This window comes from Carassius gibelio, chromosome A3 (genome assembly GCF_023724105.1).
Source record: "Carassius gibelio isolate Cgi1373 ecotype wild population from Czech Republic chromosome A3, carGib1.2-hapl.c, whole genome shotgun sequence".
Taxonomy (NCBI): Eukaryota; Metazoa; Chordata; class Actinopteri; order Cypriniformes; family Cyprinidae; genus Carassius; species Carassius gibelio.
The window spans coordinates 4,212,983-4,237,937 of NC_068373.1; the positions used below are offsets into that span (position 1 = coordinate 4,212,983).

General features: G+C 38.4%; 19 pseudogenes; all 19 read left to right on the forward strand.

The window, feature by feature from the left end:
* The first annotated feature begins 622 nt into the window (after positions 1-622).
* LOC127963986 (uncharacterized) lies at positions 623-741 on the forward strand (annotated as a pseudogene).
* Positions 742-2,000: 1,259 nt separating this feature from the next.
* On the forward strand, positions 2,001-2,119 carry LOC127963991 (uncharacterized; annotated as a pseudogene).
* Positions 2,120-4,300: 2,181 nt separating this feature from the next.
* Positions 4,301-4,419, forward strand: LOC127957718 (uncharacterized; annotated as a pseudogene).
* A 371-nt stretch (positions 4,420-4,790) lies between these two features.
* Positions 4,791-4,909, forward strand: LOC127957724 (uncharacterized; annotated as a pseudogene).
* A 1,396-nt stretch (positions 4,910-6,305) lies between these two features.
* On the forward strand, positions 6,306-6,424 carry LOC127957730 (uncharacterized; annotated as a pseudogene).
* Positions 6,425-7,686: 1,262 nt separating this feature from the next.
* On the forward strand, positions 7,687-7,805 carry LOC127957734 (uncharacterized; annotated as a pseudogene).
* Positions 7,806-9,212: 1,407 nt separating this feature from the next.
* LOC127963997 (uncharacterized) lies at positions 9,213-9,331 on the forward strand (annotated as a pseudogene).
* A 2,180-nt stretch (positions 9,332-11,511) lies between these two features.
* Positions 11,512-11,630, forward strand: LOC127957742 (uncharacterized; annotated as a pseudogene).
* A 370-nt stretch (positions 11,631-12,000) lies between these two features.
* LOC127957747 (uncharacterized) lies at positions 12,001-12,119 on the forward strand (annotated as a pseudogene).
* A 489-nt stretch (positions 12,120-12,608) lies between these two features.
* On the forward strand, positions 12,609-12,727 carry LOC127962910 (uncharacterized; annotated as a pseudogene).
* Positions 12,728-13,973: 1,246 nt separating this feature from the next.
* Positions 13,974-14,092, forward strand: LOC127959828 (uncharacterized; annotated as a pseudogene).
* Positions 14,093-14,462: 370 nt separating this feature from the next.
* Positions 14,463-14,581, forward strand: LOC127957751 (uncharacterized; annotated as a pseudogene).
* Positions 14,582-15,843: 1,262 nt separating this feature from the next.
* On the forward strand, positions 15,844-15,962 carry LOC127957755 (uncharacterized; annotated as a pseudogene).
* Positions 15,963-17,227: 1,265 nt separating this feature from the next.
* LOC127957763 (uncharacterized) lies at positions 17,228-17,346 on the forward strand (annotated as a pseudogene).
* Positions 17,347-18,748: 1,402 nt separating this feature from the next.
* LOC127957770 (uncharacterized) lies at positions 18,749-18,867 on the forward strand (annotated as a pseudogene).
* Positions 18,868-19,239: 372 nt separating this feature from the next.
* Positions 19,240-19,358, forward strand: LOC127957776 (uncharacterized; annotated as a pseudogene).
* Positions 19,359-20,760: 1,402 nt separating this feature from the next.
* On the forward strand, positions 20,761-20,879 carry LOC127957781 (uncharacterized; annotated as a pseudogene).
* Positions 20,880-21,250: 371 nt separating this feature from the next.
* Positions 21,251-21,369, forward strand: LOC127957786 (uncharacterized; annotated as a pseudogene).
* A 1,404-nt stretch (positions 21,370-22,773) lies between these two features.
* LOC127964000 (uncharacterized) lies at positions 22,774-22,892 on the forward strand (annotated as a pseudogene).
* The last annotated feature ends 2,063 nt before the right edge of the window (positions 22,893-24,955 follow it).

The following is a 24,955-nucleotide window of genomic DNA, read 5'->3' on the forward strand; positions in this document are numbered from 1 at the left end:
TTGAAAAAAAAAAAAAAGTCAATGCCCGATCTCTGAATAATAGCAGGTTTTGCCTGGTTAGTACTTGGATGGAAGACGGCCGGGAAATACCAGTTGCTGTAATATTTTTGGCAATTTTTACTAATTACATAATAATCTTGCAAAAAAAAAAAAAAAAAAAAAAAAGAGTAAATGCCCAATCTTTGAACCTTAGGAGGTATGGACCTGTTTAGTGCTTGGATGGGAGACCGCCTCGGAATACCAGTTGCTGTAATATTTTTGGAAATTTGTACTAATTATATAATTATCTTGAAACAAAAAGAGTCAATGCCCAATCTTTGAATCTTAGCAGCTATCGACCTGTTTAGTGTTTGGATGGGAGACCGCCTCGGAAAACCAGGTGCTCTAATATTATTGGAAATTTATTACTAATTATATAATAATCTTTAAAAAAAAAAAAAAAAAAAAAAGTCAATGCCCGATCTCTTAATCTTAGCAGGTATTGGCCTGGTTAGTGCTTGGATGGGAGACCGCCTGGGAATACCAGGTGCTTTAAGCTTTAGGGTTTTCTTTCCTACTTATATAATGTACCGGCGATTAGATTGACTGATCTTTAAATAGCTCTCTCTTTGCAGCAGTCTTTGCTTATGGCCATACCACCCTGGCTATGCCAGATCATGTCTGAGCTCGGAAGCTAAGCACGTTTGGGCCTGGTTAGTAATTGGATGGGAGGCCCCCTGGTAATACCAGTTGCTTTAAGATTTTTGTAAATTTTTCACAAATTATATAATAATCTTGAAAAAAAAAAGAGTGAATGCCCATTCTTTGAATCTTAGCAGTCATTGACCTGTGTAGTGTTTGGATGGGAGACCCCCTGGTAATACCAGGTGCTCTAATATTATTGGAAATTTATTACTAATTATATAATAATCTTAAAAAAAAGAGCCAATGCCCGATCTCTTAATCTTAGCAGGTATTGGCCTGGTTAGTGCTTGGATGGGAGACCGCCTCGGAATACCAGGTGCTGTAAGCTTTTGGATTTTCATTCCTACTTATATAATGTATGGGCGATTTGATTGGCTGATCTTTAAATAGTCTTCTCTTTGCAGTATCCTTCGCTTGCGACCGTAACAACCTGGCTATGCCTGATCTCGTCTGCTCTCGGAAGCTAAGCAGGTTTGGTCCTGTATAATGTACCGGCGATTAGATTGGCTGATCTTTAAATAGCTCTCTCTTTGCAGCAGTCTTCGCTTATGGCCATTCCACCCTGGCTATGCCAGATCATGTCTGAGCTCGGAAACTAAGCAGGTTTCGGCCTGGTTAGTAATTGGATGGCAGACCCCCTGGTAATACCAGTTGCTTTAAGATTTTTGGAAATTTTTCACAAATTATATAATAATCTTGCAAGAAAAAAAGAAAGGAGTCAATGCCCCATATCTGAATCTTAGCAGGTATGGGCCTGGTTAGTAATTGGATGGGAGACACCCTGGTAATACCAGTTGCTTTAAGATTTTTGGAAATTTTTCACAAATTATATAATAATCTTGCAAAAAAAAAAAAAAAAAGAGTAAATGCCCAATCTTTGAATCTTAGAAGGTATGGACCTGTTTAGTGCTTGGATGGGAGACCGCCTCGGAATACCAGTTGCTGTAATATTTTTGGAAATTTGTACTAATTATATAATTATCTTGAAACAAAAAGAGTCAATGCCCAATCTTTGAATCTTAGCAGCTATCGACCTGTTTAGTGTTTGGATGGGAGACCGCCTCGGAAAACCAGGTGCTCTAATATTATTGGAAATTTATTACTAATTATATAATAATCTTTAAAAAAAAAAAAAAAAAAAAAGTCAATGCCCGATCTCTTAATCTTAGCAGGTATTGGCCTGGTTAGTGCTTGGATGGGAGACCGCCTGGGAATACCAGGTGCTTTAAGCTTTAGGGTTTTCTTTCCTACTTATATAATGTACCGGCGATTAGATTGACTGATCTTTAAATAGCTCTCTCTTTGCAGCAGTCTTTGCTTATGGCCATACCACCCTGGCTATGCCAGATCATGTCTGAGCTCGGAAGCTAAGCACGTTTGGGCCTGGTTAGTAATTGGATGGGAGGCCCCCTGGTAATACCAGTTGCTTTAAGATTTTTGTAAATTTTTCACAAATTATATAATAATCTTGAAAAAAAAAAGAGTGAATGCCCATTCTTTGAATCTTAGCAGTCATTGACCTGTGTAGTGTTTGGATGGGAGACCCCCTGGTAATACCAGGTGCTCTAATATTATTGGAAATTTATTACTAATTATATAATAATCTTAAAAAAAAGAGCCAATGCCCGATCTCTTAATCTTAGCAGGTATTGGCCTGGTTAGTGCTTGGATGGGAGACCGCCTCGGAATACCAGGTGCTGTAAGCTTTTGGATTTTCATTCCTACTTATATAATGTATGGGCGATTTGATTGGCTGATCTTTAAATAGTCTTCTCTTTGCAGTATCCTTCGCTTGCGACCGTAACAACCTGGCTATGCCTGATCTCGTCTGCTCTCGGAAGCTAAGCAGGTTTGGTCCTGTATAATGTACCGGCGATTAGATTGGCTGATCTTTAAATAGCTCTCTCTTTGCAGCAGTCTTCGCTTATGGCCATTCCACCCTGGCTATGCCAGATCATGTCTGAGCTCGGAAACTAAGCAGGTTTCGGCCTGGTTAGTAATTGGATGGCAGACCCCCTGGTAATACCAGTTGCTTTAAGATTTTTGGAAATTTTTCACAAATTATATAATAATCTTGCAAGAAAAAAAGAAAGGAGTCAATGCCCCATATCTGAATCTTAGCAGGTATGGGCCTGGTTAGTAATTGGATGGGAGACACCCTGGTAATACCAGTTGCTTTAAGATTTTTGGAAATTTTTCACAAATTATATAATAATCTTGCAAAAAAAAAAAAAAAAAGAGTAAATGCCCAATCTTTGAATCTTAGAAGGTATGGACCTGTTTAGTGCTTGGATGGGAGACCGCCTCGGAATACCAGTTGCTGTAATATTTTTGGAAATTTGTACTAATTATATAATTATCTTGAAACAAAAAGAGTCAATGCCCAATCTTTGAATCTTAGCAGCTATGGACCTGTTTAGTGTTTGGATGGGAGACCGCCTCGGAAAACCAGGTGCTCTAATATTATTGGAAATTCATTACTAATTATATAATAATCTTTAAAAAAAAAAAAAAAAAAAAAAAAAAAAAGAGTCAATGCCCGATCTCTTAATCTTAGCAGGTATTGGCCTGGTTAGTGCTTGGATGGGAGACCGCCTGGGAATACCAGGTGCTTTAAGCTTTAGGGTTTTCTTTCCTACTTATATAATGTACCGGCGATTAGATTGGCTGATCTTTAAATAGCTCTCTCTTTGCAGCAGTCTTTGCTTATGGCCATACCACCCTGGCTATGCCAGATCATGTCTGAGCTCGGAAACTAAGCAGGTTTCGGCCTGGTTAGTAATTGGATGGCAGACCCCCTGGTAATACCAGTTGCTTTAAGATTTTTGGAAATTTTTCACAAATTATATAATAATCTTGCAAGAAAAAAAGAAAGGAGTCAATGCCCCATATCTGAATCTTAGCAGGTATGGGCCTGGTTAGTAATTGGATGGGAGACACCCTGGTAATACCAGTTGCTTTAAGATTTTTGGAAATTTTTCACAAATTATATAATAATCTTGAAAAAAAAAAAAAGTCAATGCCCGATCTCTGAATAATAGCAGGTTTTGCCTGGTTAGTACTTGGATGGAAGACGGCCGGGAAATACCAGTTGCTGTAATATTTTTGGCAATTTTTACTAATTACATAATAATCTTAAAAAAAAAAAAAAAAAAAGAGTAAATGCCCAATCTTTGAATCTTAGGAGGTATGGACCTGTTTAGTGCTTGGATGGGAGACCGCCTCGGAATACCAGTTGCTGTAATATTTTTGGAAATTTGTACTAATTATATAATTATCTTGAAACAAAAAGAGTCAATGCCCAATCTTTGAATCTTAGCAGTTATCGACCTGTTTAGTGTTTGGATGGGAGACCGCCTCGGAAAACCAGGTGCTCTAATATTATTGGAAATTTATTATTAATTATATAATAATCTTTAAAAAAAAAAAAAAAAAAAAAAAGAGTCAATGCCCGATCTCTTAATCTTAGCAGGTATTGGCCTGGTTAGTGCTTGGATGGGAGACCGCCTGGGAATACCAGGTGCTTTAAGCTTTAGGGTTTTCGTTCCTACTTATATAATGTACCGGCGATTAGATTGGCTGATCTTTAAATAGCTCTCTCTTTGCAGCAGTCTTCGCTTATGGCCATACCACCCTGGCTATGCCAGATCATGTCTGAGCTCGGAAGCTAAGCAGGTTTGGGCCTGGTTAGTAATTGGATGGGAGACCCCCTGGTAATACCAGTTGCTTTAAGATTTTTGTAAATTTTTCACAAATTATATAATAATCTTGAAAAAAAAAAAGAGTCAATGCCCATTCTTTGAATCTTAGCAGTCATGGACCTGTTTAGTGTCTGGATGGGAGACCGCCTCGGAATACCAGGTGCTCTAATATTATTGGAAATTTATTACTAATTATATAATAATCTTAAAAAAAAAAAAAAAAAAAAAAAGAGTCAATGCCTGATCTCTTAATCTTAGCAGGTATTGGCCTGGTTAGTGCTTGGATGGGAGACCGCCTGGGAATACCAGGTGCTTTAAGCTTTAGGGTTTTCTTTCCTACTTATATAATGTACCGGCGATTAGATTGACTGATCTTTAAATAGCTCTCTCTTTGCAGCAGTCTTCGCTTATGGCCATACCACCCTGGCTATGCCAGATCATGTCTGAGCTCGGAAGCTAAGCAGGTTTGGGCCTGGTTAGTAATTGGATGGGAGACCCCCTGGTAATACCAGTTGCTTTAAGATTTTTGTAAATTTTTCACAAATTATATAATAATCTTGAAAAAAAAAAAGAGTGAATGCCCATTCTTTGAATCTTAGCAGTCATTGACCTGTGTAGTGTTTGGATGGGAGACCCCCTGGTAATACCAGGTACTCTAATATTATTGGAAATTTATTACTAATTATATAATAATCTTAAAAAAAAAGAGCCAATGCCCGATCTCTTAATCTTAGCAGGTAATGGCCTGGTTAGTGCTTGGATGGGAGACCGCCTCGGAATACCAGGTGCTGTAAGCTTTTGGATTTTCATTCCTACTTATATAATGTATGGGCGATTTGATTGGCTGATCTTTAAATAGTCTTCTCTTTGCAGTATCCTTCGCTTGCGACCGTAACAACCTGGCTATGCCTGATCTCGTCTGCTCTCGGAAGCTAAGCAGGTTTGGTCCTGTATAATGTACCGGCGATTAGATTGGCTGATCTTTAAATAGCTCTCTCTTTGCAGCAGTCTTCGCTTATGGCCATTCCACCCTGGCTATGCCAGATCATGTCTGAGCTCGGAAACTAAGCAGGTTTCGGCCTGGTTAGTAATTGGATGGCAGACCCCCTGGTAATACCAGTTGCTTTAAGATTTTTGGAAATTTTTCACAAATTATATAATAATCTTGCAAGAAAAAAAGAAAGGAGTCAATGCCCCATATCTGAATCTTAGCAGGTATGGGCCTGGTTAGTAATTGGATGGGAGACACCCTGGTAATACCAGTTGCTTTAAGATTTTTGGAAATTTTTCACAAATTATATAATAATCTTGAAAAAAAAAAAAAGTCAATGCCCGATCTCTGAATAATAGCAGGTTTTGCCTGGTTAGTACTTGGATGGAAGACGGCCGGGAAATACCAGTTGCTGTAATATTTTTGGCAATTTTTACTAATTACATAATAATCTTGCAAAAAAAAAAAAAAAAAAAAAAAAGAGTAAATGCCCAATCTTTGAACCTTAGGAGGTATGGACCTGTTTAGTGCTTGGATGGGAGACCGCCTCGGAATACCAGTTGCTGTAATATTTTTGGAAATTTGTACTAATTATATAATTATCTTGAAACAAAAAGAGTCAATGCCCAATCTTTGAATCTTAGCAGCAATCGACCTGTTTAGTGTTTGGATGGGAGACCGCCTCGGAAAACCAGGTGCTCTAATATTATTGGAAATTTATTACTAATTATATAATAATCTTTAAAAAAAAAAAAAGTCAATGCCCGATCTCTTAATCTTAGCAGGTATTGGCCTGGTTAGTGCTAGGATGGGAGACCGCCTGGGAATACCAGGTGCTTTAAGCTTTAGGGTTTTCTTTCCTACTTATATAATGTACCGGCGATTAGATTGACTGATCTTTAAATAGCTCTCTCTTTGCAGCAGTCTTCGCTTATGGCCATACCACCCTGGCTATGCCAGATCATGTCTGAGCTCGGAAGCTAAGCAGGTTTGGGCCTGGTTAGTAATTGGATGGGAGACCCCCTGGTAATACCAGTTGCTTTAAGATTTTTGTAAATTTTTCACAAATTATATAATAATCTTGAAAAAAAAAAAGAGTCAATGCCCATTCTTTGAATCTTAGCAGTCATGGACCTGTTTAGTGTCTGGATGGGAGACCGCCTCGGAATACCAGGTGCTCTAATATTATTGGAAATTTATTACTAATTATATAATAATCTTAAAAAAAAGAGCCAATGCCCGATCTCTTAATCTTAGCAGGTATTGGCCTGGTTAGTGCTTGGATGGGAGACCGCCTCGGAATACCAGGTGCTGTAAGCTTTTGGATTTTCATTCCTACTTATATAATGTATGGGCGATTTGATTGGCTGATCTTTAAATAGTCTTCTCTTTGCAGTATCCTTCGCTTGCGACCGTAACAACCTGGCTATGCCTGATCTCGTCTGCTCTCGGAAGCTAAGCAGGTTTGGTCCTGTATAATGTACCGGCGATTAGATTGGCTGATCTTTAAATAGCTCTCTCTTTGCAGCAGTCTTCGCTTATGGCCATTCCACCCTGGCTATGCCAGATCATGTCTGAGCTCGGAAACTAAGCAGGTTTCGGCCTGGTTAGTAATTGGATGGCAGACCCCCTGGTAATACCAGTTGCTTTAAGGTTTTTGGAAATTTTTCACAAATTATATAATAATCTTGCAAGAAAAAAAGAAAGGAGTCAATGCCCCATATCTGAATCTTAGCAGGTATGGGCCTGGTTAGTAATTGGATGGGAGACACCCTGGTAATACCAGTTGCTTTAAGATTTTTGGAAATTTTTCACAAATTATATAATAATCTTGCAAAAAAAAAAAAAAAAAGAGTAAATGCCCAATCTTTGAATCTTAGAAGGTATGGACCTGTTTAGTGCTTGGATGGGAGACCGCCTCGGAATACCAGTTACTGTAATATTTTTGGAAATTTGTTCTAATTATATAATTATCTTGAAACAAAAAGAGTCAATGCCCAATCTTTGAATCTTAGCAGCTATGGACCTGTTTAGTGTTTGGATGGGAGACCGCCTCGGAAAACCAGGTGCTCTAATATTATTGGAAATTCATTACTAATTATATAATAATCTTTAAAAAAAAAAAAAAAAAAAAAGAGTCAATGCCTGATCTCTTAATCTTAGCAGGTATTGGCCTGGTTAGTGCTTGGATGGGAGACCGCCTGGGAATACCAGGTGCTTTAAGCTTTAGGGTTTTCTTTCCTACTTATATAATGTACCGGCGATTAGATTGACTGATCTTTAAATAGCTCTCTCTTTGCAGCAGTCTTCGCTTATGGCCATACCACCCTGGCTATGCCAGATCATGTCTGAGCTCGGAAGCTAAGCAGGTTTGGGCCTGGTTAGTAATTGGATGGGAGACCCCCTGGTAATACCAGTTGCTTTAAGATTTTTGTAAATTATTCATAAATTATATAATAATCTTGAAAAAAAAAAGAGTGAATGCCCATTCTTTGAATCTTAGCAGTCATTGACCTGTGTAGTGTTTGGATGGGAGACCCCCTGGTAATACCAGGTACTCTAATATTATTGGAAATTTATTACTAATTATATAATAATCTTAAAAAAAAAGAGCCAATGCCCGATCTCTTAATCTTAGCAGGTAATGGCCTGGTTAGTGCTTGGATGGGAGACCGCCTCGGAATACCAGGTGCTGTAAGCTTTTGGATTTTCATTCCTACTTATATAATGTATGGGCGATTTGATTGGCTGATCTTTAAATAGTCTTCTCTTTGCAGTATCCTTCGCTTGCGACCGTAACAACCTGGCTATGCCTGATCTCGTCTGCTCTCGGAAGCTAAGCAGGTTTGGTCCTGTATAATGTACCGGCGATTAGATTGGCTGATCTTTAAATAGCTCTCTCTTTGCAGCAGTCTTCGCTTATGGCCATTCCACCCTGGCTATGCCAGATCATGTCTGAGCTCGGAAACTAAGCAGGTTTCGGCCTGGTTAGTAATTGGATGGCAGACCCCCTGGTAATACCAGTTGCTTTAAGATTTTTGGAAATTTTTCACAAATTATATAATAATCTTGCAAGAAAAAAAGAAAGGAGTCAATGCCCCATATCTGAATCTTAGCAGGTATGGGCCTGGTTAGTAATTGGATGGGAGACACCCTGGTAATACCAGTTGCTTTAAGATTTTTGGAAATTTTTCACAAATTATATAATAATCTTGAAAAAAAAAAAAAAAAGTCAATGCCCGATCTCTGAATAATAGCAGGTTTTGCCTGGTTAGTACTTGGATGGAAGACGGCCGGGAAATACCAGTTGCTGTAATATTTTTGGCAATTTTTACTAATTACATAATAATCTTGCAAAAAAAAAAAAAAAAAAAAAAAAGAGTAAATGCCCAATCTTTGAACCTTAGGAGGTATGGACCTGTTTAGTGCTTGGATGGGAGACCGCCTCGGAATACCAGTTGCTGTAATATTTTTGGAAATTTGTACTAATTATATAATTATCTTGAAACAAAAAGAGTCAATGCCCAATCTTTGAATCTTAGCAGCTATCGACCTGTTTAGTGTTTGGATGGGAGACCGCCTCGGAAAACCAGGTGCTCTAATATTATTGGAAATTTATTACTAATTATATAATAATCTTTAAAAAAAAAAAAAAAAAAAAAAGTCAATGCCCGATCTCTTAATCTTAGCAGGTATTGGCCTGGTTAGTGCTTGGATGGGAGACCGCCTGGGAATACCAGGTGCTTTAAGCTTTAGGGTTTTCTTTCCTACTTATATAATGTACCGGCGATTAGATTGACTGATCTTTAAATAGCTCTCTCTTTGCAGCAGTCTTTGCTTATGGCCATACCACCCTGGCTATGCCAGATCATGTCTGAGCTCGGAAGCTAAGCACGTTTGGGCCTGGTTAGTAATTGGATGGGAGGCCCCCTGGTAATACCAGTTGCTTTAAGATTTTTGTAAATTTTTCACAAATTATATAATAATCTTGAAAAAAAAAAGAGTGAATGCCCATTCTTTGAATCTTAGCAGTCATTGACCTGTGTAGTGTTTGGATGGGAGACCCCCTGGTAATACCAGGTGCTCTAATATTATTGGAAATTTATTACTAATTATATAATAATCTTAAAAAAAAGAGCCAATGCCCGATCTCTTAATCTTAGCAGGTATTGGCCTGGTTAGTGCTTGGATGGGAGACCGCCTCGGAATACCAGGTGCTGTAAGCTTTTGGATTTTCATTCCTACTTATATAATGTATGGGCGATTTGATTGGCTGATCTTTAAATAGTCTTCTCTTTGCAGTATCCTTCGCTTGCGACCGTAACAACCTGGCTATGCCTGATCTCGTCTGCTCTCGGAAGCTAAGCAGGTTTGGTCCTGTATAATGTACCGGCGATTAGATTGGCTGATCTTTAAATAGCTCTCTCTTTGCAGCAGTCTTCGCTTATGGCCATTCCACCCTGGCTATGCCAGATCATGTCTGAGCTCGGAAACTAAGCAGGTTTCGGCCTGGTTAGTAATTGGATGGCAGACCCCCTGGTAATACCAGTTGCTTTAAGATTTTTGGAAATTTTTCACAAATTATATAATAATCTTGCAAGAAAAAAAGAAAGGAGTCAATGCCCCATATCTGAATCTTAGCAGGTATGGGCCTGGTTAGTAATTGGATGGGAGACACCCTGGTAATACCAGTTGCTTTAAGATTTTTGGAAATTTTTCACAAATTATATAATAATCTTGCAAAAAAAAAAAAAAAAAGAGTAAATGCCCAATCTTTGAATCTTAGAAGGTATGGACCTGTTTAGTGCTTGGATGGGAGACCGCCTCGGAATACCAGTTGCTGTAATATTTTTGGAAATTTGTACTAATTATATAATTATCTTGAAACAAAAAGAGTCAATGCCCAATCTTTGAATCTTAGCAGCTATGGACCTGTTTAGTGTTTGGATGGGAGACCGCCTCGGAAAACCAGGTGCTCTAATATTATTGGAAATTCATTACTAATTATATAATAATCTTTAAAAAAAAAAAAAAAAAAAAAAAAAAAAGAGTCAATGCCCGATCTCTTAATCTTAGCAGGTATTGGCCTGGTTAGTGCTTGGATGGGAGACCGCCTGGGAATACCAGGTGCTTTAAGCTTTAGGGTTTTCTTTCCTACTTATATAATGTACCGGCGATTAGATTGGCTGATCTTTAAATAGCTCTCTCTTTGCAGCAGTCTTTGCTTATGGCCATACCACCCTGGCTATGCCAGATCATGTCTGAGCTCGGAAACTAAGCAGGTTTCGGCCTGGTTAGTAATTGGATGGCAGACCCCCTGGTAATACCAGTTGCTTTAAGATTTTTGGAAATTTTTCACAAATTATATAATAATCTTGCAAGAAAAAAAGAAAGGAGTCAATGCCCCATATCTGAATCTTAGCAGGTATGGGCCTGGTTAGTAATTGGATGGGAGACACCCTGGTAATACCAGTTGCTTTAAGATTTTTGGAAATTTTTCACAAATTATATAATAATCTTGAAAAAAAAAAAAAGTCAATGCCCGATCTCTGAATAATAGCAGGTTTTGCCTGGTTAGTACTTGGATGGAAGACGGCCGGGAAATACCAGTTGCTGTAATATTTTTGGCAATTTTTACTAATTACATAATAATCTTGAAAAAAAAAAAAAAAAAAGAGTAAATGCCCAATCTTTGAATCTTAGGAGGTATGGACCTGTTTAGTGCTTGGATGGGAGACCGCCTCGGAATACCAGTTGCTGTAATATTTTTGGAAATTTGTACTAATTATATAATTATCTTGAAACAAAAAGAGTCAATGCCCAATCTTTGAATCTTAGCAGCTATCGACCTGTTTAGTGTTTGGATGGGAGACCGCCTCGGAAAACCAGGTGCTCTAATATTATTGGAAATTTATTATTAATTATATAATAATCTTTAAAAAAAAAAAAAAAAAAAAAAAGAGTCAATGCCCGATCTCTTAATCTTAGCAGGTATTGGCCTGGTTAGTGCTTGGATGGGAGACCGCCTGGGAATACCAGGTGCTTTAAGCTTTAGGGTTTTCGTTCCTACTTATATAATGTACCGGCGATTAGATTGGCTGATCTTTAAATAGCTCTCTCTTTGCAGCAGTCTTCGCTTATGGCCATACCACCCTGGCTATGCCAGATCATGTCTGAGCTCGGAAGCTAAGCAGGTTTGGGCCTGGTTAGTAATTGGATGGGAGACCCCCTGGTAATACCAGTTGCTTTAAGATTTTTGTAAATTTTTCACAAATTATATAATAATCTTGAAAAAAAAAAAGAGTCAATGCCCATTCTTTGAATCTTAGCAGTCATGGACCTGTTTAGTGTCTGGATGGGAGACCGCCTCGGAATACCAGGTGCTCTAATATTATTGGAAATTTATTACTAATTATATAATAATCTTAAAAAAAAAAAAAAAAAAAAAAGAGTCAATGCCTGATCTCTTAATCTTAGCAGGTATTGGCCTGGTTAGTGCTTGGATGGGAGACCGCCTGGGAATACCAGGTGCTTTAAGCTTTAGGGTTTTCTTTCCTACTTATATAATGTACCGGCGATTAGATTGACTGATCTTTAAATAGCTCTCTCTTTGCTGCAGTCTTCGCTTATGGCCATACCACCCTGGCTATGCCAGATCATGTCTGAGCTCGGAAGCTAAGCAGGTTTGGGCCTGGTTAGTAATTGGATGGGAGACCCCCTGGTAATACCAGTTGCTTTAAGATTTTTGTAAATTTTTCACAAATTATATAATAATCTTGAAAAAAAAAAAGAGTGAATGCCCATTCTTTGAATCTTAGCAGTCATTGACCTGTGTAGTGTTTGGATGGGAGACCCCCTGGTAATACCAGGTACTCTAATATTATTGGAAATTTATTACTAATTATATAATAATCTTAAAAAAAAAGAGCCAATGCCCGATCTCTTAATCTTAGCAGGTAATGGCCTGGTTAGTGCTTGGATGGGAGACCGCCTCGGAATACCAGGTGCTGTAAGCTTTTGGATTTTCATTCCTACTTATATAATGTATGGGCGATTTGATTGGCTGATCTTTAAATAGTCTTCTCTTTGCAGTATCCTTCGATTGCGACCGTAACAACCTGGCTATGCCTGATCTCGTCTGCTCTCGGAAGCTAAGCAGGTTTGGTCCTGTATAATGTACCGGCGATTAGATTGGCTGATCTTTAAATAGCTCTCTCTTTGCAGCAGTCTTCGCTTATGGCCATACCACCCTGGCTATGCCAGATCATGTCTGAGCTCGGAAGCTAAGCACGTTTGGGCCTGGTTAGTAATTTGATGGGAGACCCCCTGGTAATACCAGTTGCTTTAAGATTTTTGTAAATTTTTCACAAATTATATAATAATCTTGAAAAAAAAAAGAGTGAATGCCCATTCTTTGAATCTTAGCAGTCATTGACCTGTGTAGTGTTTGGATGGGAGACCCCCTGGTAATACCAGGTGCTCTAATATTATTGGAAATTTATTACTAATTATATAATAATCTTAAAAAAAAGAGCCAATGCCCGATCTCTTAATCTTAGCAGGTATTGGCCTGGTTAGTGCTTGGATGGGAGACCGCCTCGGAATACCAGGTGCTGTAAGCTTTTGGATTTTCATTCCTACTTATATAATGTATGGGCGATTTGATTGGCTGATCTTTAAATAGTTTTCTCTTTGCAGTATCCTTCGCTTGCGACCGTAACAACCTGGCTATGCCTGATCTCGTCTGCTCTCGGAAGCTAAGCAGGTTTGGTCCTGTATAATGTACCGGCGATTAGATTGGCTGATCTTTAAATAGCTCTCTCTTTGCAGCAGTCTTCGCTTATGGCCATTCCACCCTGGCTATGCCAGATCATGTCTGAGCTCGGAAACTAAGCAGGTTTCGGCCTGGTTAGTAATTGGATGGCAGACCCCCTGGTAATACCAGTTGCTTTAAGGTTTTTGGAAATTTTTCACAAATTATATAATAATCTTGCAAGAAAAAAAGAAAGGAGTCAATGCCCCATATCTGAATCTTAGCAGGTATGGGCCTGGTTAGTAATTGGATGGGAGACACCCTGGTAATACCAGTTGCTTTAAGATTTTTGGAAATTTTTCACAAATTATATAATAATCTTGCAAAAAAAAAAAAAAAAGAGTAAATGCCCAATCTTTGAATCTTAGAAGGTATGGACCTGTTTAGTGCTTGGATGGGAGACCGCCTCGGAATACCAGTTGCTGTAATATTTTTGGAAATTTGTTCTAATTATATAATTATCTTGAAACAAAAAGAGTCAATGCCCAATCTTTGAATCTTAGCAGCTATGGACCTGTTTAGTGTTTGGATGGGAGACCGCCTCGGAAAACCAGGTGCTCTAATATTATTGGAAATTCATTACTAATTATATAATAATCTTTAAAAAAAGAGCCAATGCCCGATCTCTTAATCTTAGCAGTTATTGGCCTGGTTAGTGCTTGGATGGGAGACCGCCTGGGAATACAAGGTGCTTTAAGCTTTAGGGTTTTCTTTCCTACTTATATAATGTACCGGCGATTAGATTGGCTGATCTTTAAATAGCTCTCTCTTTGCAGCAGTCTTTGCTTATGGCCATACCACCCTGGCTATGCCAGATCATGTCTGAGCTCGGAAGCTAAGCAGGTTTGGGCCTGGTTAGTAATTGGATGGGAGACCCCCTGGTAATACCAGTTGCTCTAAGATTTTTGTAAATTTTTCACAAATTATATAATAATCTTGAAAAAAAAAAGAGTCAATGCCCATTCTTTGAATCTTAGCAGTCATGGACCTGTTTAGTGTCTGGATGGGAGACCGCCTCGGAATACCAGGTGCTCTAATATTATTGGAAATTTATTACTAATTATATAATAATCTTAAAAAAAAAAAAAAAAAAAAAAAGAGTCAATGCCCGATCTCTTAATCTTAGCAGGTATTGGCCTGGTTAGTGCTTGGATGGGAGACCGCCTGGGAATACCAGGTGCTTTAAGCTTTAGGGTTTTCTTTCCTACTTATATAATGTACCGGCGATTAGATTGACTGATCTTTAAATAGCTCTCTCTTTGCAGCAGTCTTCGCTTATGGCCATACCACCCTGGCTATGCCAGATCATGTCTGAGCTCGGAAGCTAAGCAGGTTTGGGCCTGGTTAGTAATTGGATGGGAGACCCCCTGGTAATACCAGTTGCTTTAAGATTTTTGTAAATTTTTCACAAATTATATAATAATCTTGAAAAAAAAAAGAGTGAATGCCCATTCTTTGAATCTTAGCAGTCATTGACCTGTGTAGTGTTTGGATGGGAGACCCCCTGGTAATACCAGGTGCTCTAATATTATTGGAAATTTATTACTAATTATATAATAATCTTAAAAAAAGAGCCAATGCCCGATCTCTTAATCTTAGCAGGTATTGGCCTGGTTAGTGCTTGGATGGGAGACCGCCTCGGAATACCAGGTGCTGTAAGCTTTTGGATTTTCATTCCTACTTATATAATGTATGGGCGATTTGATTGGCTGATCTTTAAATAGTCTTCTCTTTGCAGTATCCTTCGCTTGCGACCGTAACAACCTGGCTATGCCTGATCTCGTCTGCTCTCGGAAGCTAAGCAGGTTTGGTCCTGTATAATGTACCGGCGATTAGATTGGCTGATCTTTAAATAGCTCTCTCTTTGCAGCAGTCTTCGCTTATGGCCATTCCACCCTGGCTATGCCAGATCATGTCTGAGCTCGGAAACTAAGCAGGTTTCGGCCTGGTTAGTAATTGGATGGCAGACCCCCTGGTAATACCAGTTGCTTTAAGATTTTTGGAAATTTTTCACAAATTATATAATAATCTTGCAAGAAAAAAAGAAAGGAGTCAATGCCCCATATCTGAATCTTAGCAGGTATGGGCCTGGTTAGTAATTGGATGGGAGACACCCTGGTAATACCAGTTGCTTTAAGATTTTTGGAAATTTTTCACAAATTATATAATAATCTTGCAAAAAAAAAAAAAAAAAGAGTAAATGCCCAATCTTTGAATCTTAGAAGGTATGGACCTGTTTAGTGCTTGGATGGGAGACCGCCTCGGAATACCAGTTGCTGTAATATTTTTGGAAATTTGTACTAATTATATAATAATCTTGAAAAAAAAAACAGTCAATGCCCATTCTTTGAATCTTAGCAGTCATGGACCTGTTTAGTGTCTGGATGGGAGACCGCCTCGGAATACCAGGTGCTCTAATATTATTGGAAATTTATTACTAATTATATAATAATCTTAAAAAAAAAAAAAAAAAAAAAAAGAGTCAATGCCTGATCTCTTAATCTTAGCAGGTATTGGCCTGGTTAGTGCTTGGATGGGAGACCGCCTGGGAATACCAGGTGCTTTAAGCTTTAGGGTTTTCTTTCCTACTTATATAATGTACCGGCGATTAGATTGACTGATCTTTAAATAGCTCTCTCTTTGCAGCAGTCTTCGCTTATGGCCATACCACCCTGGCTATGCCAGATCATGTCTGAGCTCGGAAGCTAAGCAGGTTTGGGCCTGGTTAGTAATTGGATGGGAGACCCCCTGGTAATACCAGTTGCTTTAAGATTTTTGTAAATTTTTCACAAATTATATAATAATCTTGAAAAAAAAAAGAGTGAATGCCCATTCTTTGAATCTTAGCAGTCATTGACCTGTGTAGTGTTTGGATGGGAGACCCCCTGGTAATACCAGGTGCTCTAATATTATTGGAAATGTATTACTAATTATATAATAATCTTAAAAAAAAAGAGCCAATGCCCGATCTCTTAATCTTAGCAGGTATTGGCCTGGTTAGTGCTTGGATGGGAGACCGCCTCGGAATACCAGGTGCTGTAAGCTTTTGGATTTTCATTCCTACTTATATAATGTATGGGCGATTTGATTGGCTGATCTTTAAATAGTCTTCTCTTTGCAGTATCCTTCGCTTGCGACCGTAACAACCTGGCTATGCCTGATCTCGTCTGCTCTCGGAAGCTAAGCAGGTTTGGTCCTGTATAATGTACCGGCGATTAGATTGGCTGATCTTTAAATAGCTCTCTCTTTGCAGCAGTCTTCGCTTATGGCCATTCCACCCTGGCTATGCCAGATCATGTCTGAGCTCGGAAACTAAGCAGGTTTCGGCCTGGTTAGTAATTGGATGGCAGACCCCCTGGTAATACCAGTTGCTTTAAGATTTTTGGAAATTTTTCACAAATTATATAATAATCTTGCAAGAAAAAAAGAAAGGAGTCAATGCCCCATATCTGAATCTTAGCAGGTATGGGCCTGGTTAGTAATTGGATGGGAGACACCCTGGTAATACCAGTTGCTTTAAGATTTTTGGAAATTTTTCACAAATTATATAATAATCTTGCAAAAAAAAAAAAAAAAAGAGTAAATGCCCAATCTTTGAATCTTAGAAGGTATGGACCTGTTTAGTGCTTGGATGGGAGACCGCCTCGGAATACCAGTTGCTGTAATATTTTTGGAAATTTGTACTAATTATATAATAATCTTGAAAAAAAAAACAGTCAATGCCCATTCTTTGAATCTTAGCAGTCATGGACCTGTTTAGTGTCTGGATGGGAGACCGCCTCGGAATACCAGGTGCTCTAATATTATTGGAAATTTATTACTAATTATATAATAATCTTAAAAAAAAAAAAAAAAAAAAAAAAGAGTCAATGCCTGATCTCTTAATCTTAGCAGGTATTGGCCTGGTTAGTGCTTGGATGGGAGACCGCCTGGGAATACCAGGTGCTTTAAGCTTTAGGGTTTTCTTTCCTACTTATATAATGTACCGGCGATTAGATTGACTGATCTTTAAATAGCTCTCTCTTTGCAGCAGTCTTCGCTTATGGCCATACCACCCTGGCTATGCCAGATCATGTCTGAGCTCGGAAGCTAAGCAGGTTTGGGCCTGGTTAGTAATTGGATGGGAGACCCCCTGGTAATACCAGTTGCTTTAAGATTTTTGTAAATTTTTCACAAATTATATAATAATCTTGAAAAAAAAAAGAGTGAATGCCCATTCTTTGAATCTTAGCAGTCATTGACCTGTGTAGTGTTTGGATGGGAGACCCCCTGGTAATACCAGGTGCTCTAATATTATTGGAAATGTATTACTAATTATATAATAATCTTAAAAAAAAAGAGCCAATGCCCGATCTCTTAATCTTAGCAGGTATTGGCCTGGTTAGTGCTTGGATGGGAGACCGCCTCGGAATACCAGGTGCTGTAAGCTTTTGGATTTTCATTCCTACTTATATAATGTATGGGCGATTTGATTGGCTGATCTTTAAATAGTCTTCTCTTTGCAGTATCCTTCGCTTGCGACCGTAACAACCTGGCTATGCCTGATCTCGTCTGCTCTCGGAAGCTAAGCAGGTTTGGTCCTGTATAATGTACCGGCGATTAGATTGGCTGATCTTTAAATAGCTCTCTCTTTGCAGCAGTCTTCGCTTATGGCCATTCCACCCTGGCTATGCCAGATCATGTCTGAGCTCGGAAACTAAGCAGGTTTCGGCCTGGTTAGTAATTGGATGGCAGACCCCCTGGTAATACCAGTTGCTTTAAGATTTTTGGAAATTTTTCACAAATTATATAATAATCTTGCAAGAAAAAAAGAAAGGAGTCAATGCCCCATATCTGAATCTTAGCAGGTATGGGCCTGGTTAGTAATTGGATGGGAGACACCCTGGTAATACCAGTTGCTTTAAGATTTTTGGAAATTTTTCACAAATTATATAATAATCTTGAAAAAAAAAAAAAGTCAATGCCCGATCTCTGAATAATAGCAGGTTTTGCCTGGTTAGTACTTGGATGGAAGACAGCCGGGAAATACCAGTTGCTGTAATATTTTTGGCAATTTTTACTAATTACATAATAATCTTGAAAAAAAAAAAAAAAAAAAAAGAGTAAATGCCCAATCTTTGAATCTTAGGAGGTATGGACCTGTTTAGTGCTTGGATGGGAGACCGCCTCGGAATACCAGTTGCTGTAATATTTTTGGAAATTTGTACTAATTATATAATTATCTTGAAACAAAAAGAGTCAATGCCCAATCTTTGAATCTTAGCAGCTATCGACCTGTTTAGTGTTTGGATGGGAGACCGCCTCGGAAAACCAGGTGCTCTAATATTATTGGAAATTTATTATTAATTATATAATAATCTTTAAAAAAAAAAAAAAAAAAAAAAGAGTCAATGCCCGATCTCTTAATCTTAGCAGGTATTGGCCTGGTTAGTGCTTGGATGGGAGACCGCCTGGGAATACCAGGTGCTTTAAGCTTTAGGGTTTTCTTTCCTACTTATATAATGTACCGGCGATTAGATTGGCTGATCTTTAAATAGCTCTCTCTTTGCAGCAGTCTTCGCTTATGGCCATACCACCCTGGCTATGCCAGATCATGTCTGAGCTCGGAAGCTAAGCAGGTTTGGGCCTGGTTAGTAATTGGATGGGAGACCCCCTGGTAATACCAGTTGCTTTAAGATTTTTGTAAATTTTTCACAAATTATATAATAATCTTGAAAAAAAAAAAAGAGTCAATGCCCATTCTTTGAATCTTAGCAGTCATGGACCTGTTTAGTGTCTGGATGGGAGACCGCCTCGGAATACCAGGTGCTCTAATATTATTGGAAATTTATTACTAAATATATAATAATCTTAAAAAAAAAAAAAAAAAAAAAAAGAGTCAATGCCTGATCTCTTAATCTTAGCAGGTATTGGCCTGGTTAGTGCTTGGATGGGAGACCGCCTGGGAATACCAGGTGCTTTAAGCTTTAGGGTTTTCTTTCCTACTTATATAATGTACCGGCGATTAGATTGACTGATCTTTAAATAGCTCTCTCTTTGCAGCAGTCTTCGCTTATGGCCATACCACCCTGGCTATGCCAGATCATGTCTGAGCTCGGAAGCTAAGCAGGTTTGGGCCTGGTTAGTAATTGGATGGGAGACCCCCTGGTAATACCAGTTGCTTTAAGATTTTTGTAAATTATTCATAAATTATATAATAATCTTGAAAAAAAAAAGAGTGAATGCCCATTCTTTGAATCTTAGCAGTCATTGACCTGTGTAGTGTTTGGATGGGAGACCCCCTGGTAATACCAGGTACTCTAATATTATTGGAAATTTATTACTAATTATATAATAATCTTAAAAAAAAAGAGCCAATGCCCGATCTCTTAATCTTAGCAGGTAATGGCCTGGTTAGTGCTTGGATGGGAGACCGCCTCGGAATACCAGGTGCTGTAAGCTTTTGGATTTTCATTCCTACTTATATAATGTATGGGCGATTTGATTGGCTGATCTTTAAATAGTCTTCTCTTTGCAGTATCCTTCGCTTGTGACCGTAACAACCTGGCTATGCCTGATCTCGTCTGCTCTCGGAAGCTAAGCAGGTTTGGTCCTGTATAATGTACCGGCGATTAGATTGGCTGATCTTTAAATAGCTCTCTCTTTGCAGCAGTCTTCGCTTATGGCCATTCCACCCTGGCTATGCCAGATCATGTCTGAGCTCGGAAACTAAGCAGGTTTCGGCCTGGTTAGTAATTGGATGGCAGACCCCCTGGTAATACCAGTTGCTTTAAGATTTTTGGAAATTTTTCACAAATTATATAATAATCTTGCAAGAAAAAAAGAAAGGAGTCAATGCCCCATATCTGAATCTTAGCAGGTATGGGCCTGGTTAGTAATTGGATGGGAGACACCCTGGTAATACCAGTTGCTTTAAGATTTTTGGAAATTTTTCACAAATTATATAATAATCTTGAAAAAAAAAAAAAGTCAATGCCCGATCTCTGAATAATAGCAGGTTTTGCCTGGTTAGTACTTGGATGGAAGACAGCCGGGAAATACCAGTTGCTGTAATATTTTTGGCAATTTTTACTAATTACATAATAATCTTGAAAAAAAAAAAAAAAAAAAAAGAGTAAATGCCCAATCTTTGAATCTTAGGAGGTATGGACCTGTTTAGTGCTTGGATGGGAGACCGCCTCGGAATACCAGTTGCTGTAATATTTTTGGAAATTTGTACTAATTATATAATTATCTTGAAACAAAAAGAGTCAATGCCCAATCTTTGAATCTTAGCAGCTATCGACCTGTTTAGTGTTTGGATGGGAGACCGCCTCGGAAAACCAGGTGCTCTAATATTATTGGAAATTTATTATTAATTATATAATAATCTTTAAAAAAAAAAAAAAAAAAAAAAGAGTCAATGCCCGATCTCTTAATCTTAGCAGGTATTGGCCTGGTTAGTGCTTGGATGGGAGACCGCCTGGGAATACCAGGTGCTTTAAGCTTTAGGGTTTTCTTTCCTACTTATATAATGTACCGGCGATTAGATTGGCTGATCTTTAAATAGCTCTCTCTTTGCAGCAGTCTTCGCTTATGGCCATACCACCCTGGCTATGCCAGATCATGTCTGAGCTCGGAAGCTAAGCAGGTTTGGGCCTGGTTAGTAATTGGATGGGAGACCCCCTGGTAATACCAGTTGCTTTAAGATTTTTGTAAATTTTTCACAAATTATATAATAATCTTGAAAAAAAAAAAAGAGTCAATGCCCATTCTTTGAATCTTAGCAGTCATGGACCTGTTTAGTGTCTGGATGGGAGACCGCCTCGGAATACCAGGTGCTCTAATATTATTGGAAATTTATTACTAAATATATAATAATCTTAAAAAAAAAAAAAAAAAAAAAAGAGTCAATGCCTGATCTCTTAATCTTAGCAGGTATTGGCCTGGTTAGTGCTTGGATGGGAGACCGCCTGGGAATACCAGGTGCTTTAAGCTTTAGGGTTTTCTTTCCTACTTATATAATGTACCGGCGATTAGATTGACTGATCTTTAAATAGCTCTCTCTTTGCAGCAGTCTTCGCTTATGGCCATACCACCCTGGCTATGCCAGATCATGTCTGAGCTCGGAAGCTAAGCAGGTTTGGGCCTGGTTAGTAATTGGATGGGAGACCCCCTGGTAATACCAGTTGCTTTAAGATTTTTGTAAATTATTCATAAATTATATAATAATCTTGAAAAAAAAAAGAGTGAATGCCCATTCTTTGAATCTTAGCAGTCATTGACCTGTGTAGTGTTTGGATGGGAGACCCCCTGGTAATACCAGGTACTCTAATATTATTGGAAATTTATTACTAATTATATAATAATCTTAAAAAAAAAGAGCCAATGCCCGATCTCTTAATCTTAGCAGGTAATGGCCTGGTTAGTGCTTGGATGGGAGACCGCCTCGGAATACCAGGTGCTGTAAGCTTTTGGATTTTCATTCCTACTTATATAATGTATGGGCGATTTGATTGGCTGATCTTTAAATAGTCTTCTCTTTGCAGTATCCTTCGCTTGCGACCGTAACAACCTGGCTATGCCTGATCTCGTCTGCTCTCGGAAGCTAAGCAGGTTTGGTCCTGTATAATGTACCGGCGATTAGATTGGCTGATCTTTAAATAGCTCTCTCTTTGCAGCAGTCTTCGCTTATGGCCATTCCACCCTGGCTATGCCAGATCATGTCTGAGCTCGGAAACTAAGCAGGTTTCGGCCTGGTTAGTAATTGGATGGCAGACCCCCTGGTAATACCAGTTGCTTTAAGATTTTTGGAAATTTTTCACAAATTATATAATAATCTTGCAAGAAAAAAAGAAAGGAGTCAATGCCCCATATCTGAATCTTAGCAGGTATGGGCCTGGTTAGTAATTGGATGGGAGACACCCTGGTAATACCAGTTGCTTTAAGATTTTTGGAAATTTTTCACAAATTATATAATAATCTTGAAAAAAAAAAAAAAGTCAATGCCCGATCTCTGAATAATAGCAGGTTTTGCCTGGTTAGTACTTGGATGGAAGACGGCCGGGAAATACCAGTTGCTGTAATATTTTTGGCAATTTTTACTAATTACATAATAATCTTGCAAAAAAAAAAAAAAAAAAAAAAGAGTAAATGCCCAATCTTTGAACCTTAGGAGGTATGGACCTGTTTAGTGCTTGGATGGGAGACCGCCTCGGAATACCAGTTGCTGTAATATTTTTGGAAATTTGTACTAATTATATAATAATCTTGAAAAAAAAAAAGAGTCAATGCCCATTCTTTGAATCTTAGCAGTCATGGACCTGTTTAGTGTCTGGATGGGAGACCGCCTCGGAATACCAGGTGCTCTAATATTATTGGAAATTTATTACTAATTATATAATAATCTTTAAAAAAAAAAAAAAAAAAAAAGTCAATGCCCGATCTCTTAATCTTAGCAGGTATTGGCCTGGTTAGTGCTTGGATGGGAGACCGCCTGGGAATACCAGGTGCTTTAAGCTTTAGGGTTTTCTTTCCTACTTATATAATGTACCGGCGATTAGATTGACTGATCTTTAAATAGCTCTCTCTTTGCAGCAGTCTTTGCTTATGGCCATACCACCCTGGCTATGCCAGATCATGTCTGAGCTCGGAAGCTAAGCACGTTTGGGCCTGGTTAGTAATTGGATGGGAGGCCCCCTGGTAATACCAGTTGCTTTAAGATTTTTGTAAATTTTTCACAAATTATATAATAATCTTGAAAAAAAAAAGAGTGAATGCCCATTCTTTGAATCTTAGCAGTCATTGACCTGTGTAGTGTTTGGATGGGAGACCCCCTGGTAATACCAGGTGCTCTAATATTATTGGAAATTTATTACTAATTATATAATAATCTTAAAAAAAAGAGCCAATGCCCGATCTCTTAATCTTAGCAGGTATTGGCCTGGTTAGTGCTTGGATGGGAGACCGCCTCGGAATACCAGGTGCTGTAAGCTTTTGGATTTTCATTCCTACTTATATAATGTATGGGCGATTTGATTGGCTGATCTTTAAATAGTCTTCTCTTTGCAGTATCCTTCGCTTGCGACCGTAACAACCTGGCTATGCCTGATCTCGTCTGCTCTCGGAAGCTAAGCAGGTTTGGTCCTGTATAATGTACCGGCGATTAGATTGGCTGATCTTTAAATAGCTCTCTCTTTGCAGCAGTCTTCGCTTATGGCCATTCCACCCTGGCTATGCCAGATCATGTCTGAGCTCGGAAACTAAGCAGGTTTCGGCCTGGTTAGTAATTGGATGGCAGACCCCCTGGTAATACCAGTTGCTTTAAGATTTTTGGAAATTTTTCACAAATTATATAATAATCTTGCAAGAAAAAAAGAAAGGAGTCAATGCCCCATATCTGAATCTTAGCAGGTATGGGCCTGGTTAGTAATTGGATGGGAGACACCCTGGTAATACCAGTTGCTTTAAGATTTTTGGAAATTTTTCACAAATTATATAATAATCTTGCAAAAAAAAAAAAAAAAAGAGTAAATGCCCAATCTTTGAATCTTAGAAGGTATGGACCTGTTTAGTGCTTGGATGGGAGACCGCCTCGGAATACCAGTTGCTGTAATATTTTTGGAAATTTGTACTAATTATATAATTATCTTGAAACAAAAAGAGTCAATGCCCAATCTTTGAATCTTAGCAGCTATGGACCTGTTTAGTGTTTGGATGGGAGACCGCCTCGGAAAACCAGGTGCTCTAATATTATTGGAAATTCATTACTAATTATATAATAATCTTTAAAAAAAAAAAAAAAAAAAGAGTCAATGCCCGATCTCTTAATCTTAGCAGGTATTGGCCTGGTTAGTGCTTGGATGGGAGACCGCCTGGGAATACCAGGTGCTTTAAGCTTTAGGGTTTTCTTTCCTACTTATATAATGTACCGGCGATTAGATTGGCTGATCTTTAAATAGCTCTCTCTTTGCAGCAGTCTTTGCTTATGGCCATACCACCCTGGCTATGCCAGATCATGTCTGAGCTCGGAAACTAAGCAGGTTTCGGCCTGGTTAGTAATTGGATGGCAGACCCCCTGGTAATACCAGTTGCTTTAAGATTTTTGGAAATTTTTCACAAATTATATAATAATCTTGCAAGAAAAAAAGAAAGGAGTCAATGCCCCATATCTGAATCTTAGCAGGTATGGGCCTGGTTAGTAATTGGATGGGAGACACCCTGGTAATACCAGTTGCTTTAAGATTTTTGGAAATTTTTCACAAATTATATAATAATCTTGAAAAAAAAAAAAAGTCAATGCCCGATCTCTGAATAATAGCAGGTTTTGCCTGGTTAGTACTTGGATGGAAGACGGCCGGGAAATACCAGTTGCTGTAATTTTTTTGGAAATTTTTACTAATTACATAATAATCTTGCAAAAAAAAAAAAAAAAAAAAAAAAGAGTAAATGCCCAATCTTTGAACCTTAGGAGGTATGGACCTGTTTAGTGCTTGGATGGGAGACCGCCTCGGAATACCAGTTGCTGTAATATTTTTGGAAATTTGTACTAATTATATAATTATCTTGAAACAAAAAGAGTCAATGCCCAATCTTTGAATCTTAGCAGCAATCGACCTGTTTAGTGTTTGGATGGGAGACCGCCTCGGAAAACCAGGTGCTCTAATATTATTGGAAATTTATTACTAATTATATAATAATCTTAAAAAAAAAAAAAAAAAAAAAAAAGTCAATGCCCGATCTCTTAATCTTAGCAGGTATTGGCCTGGTTAGTGCTTGGATGGGAGA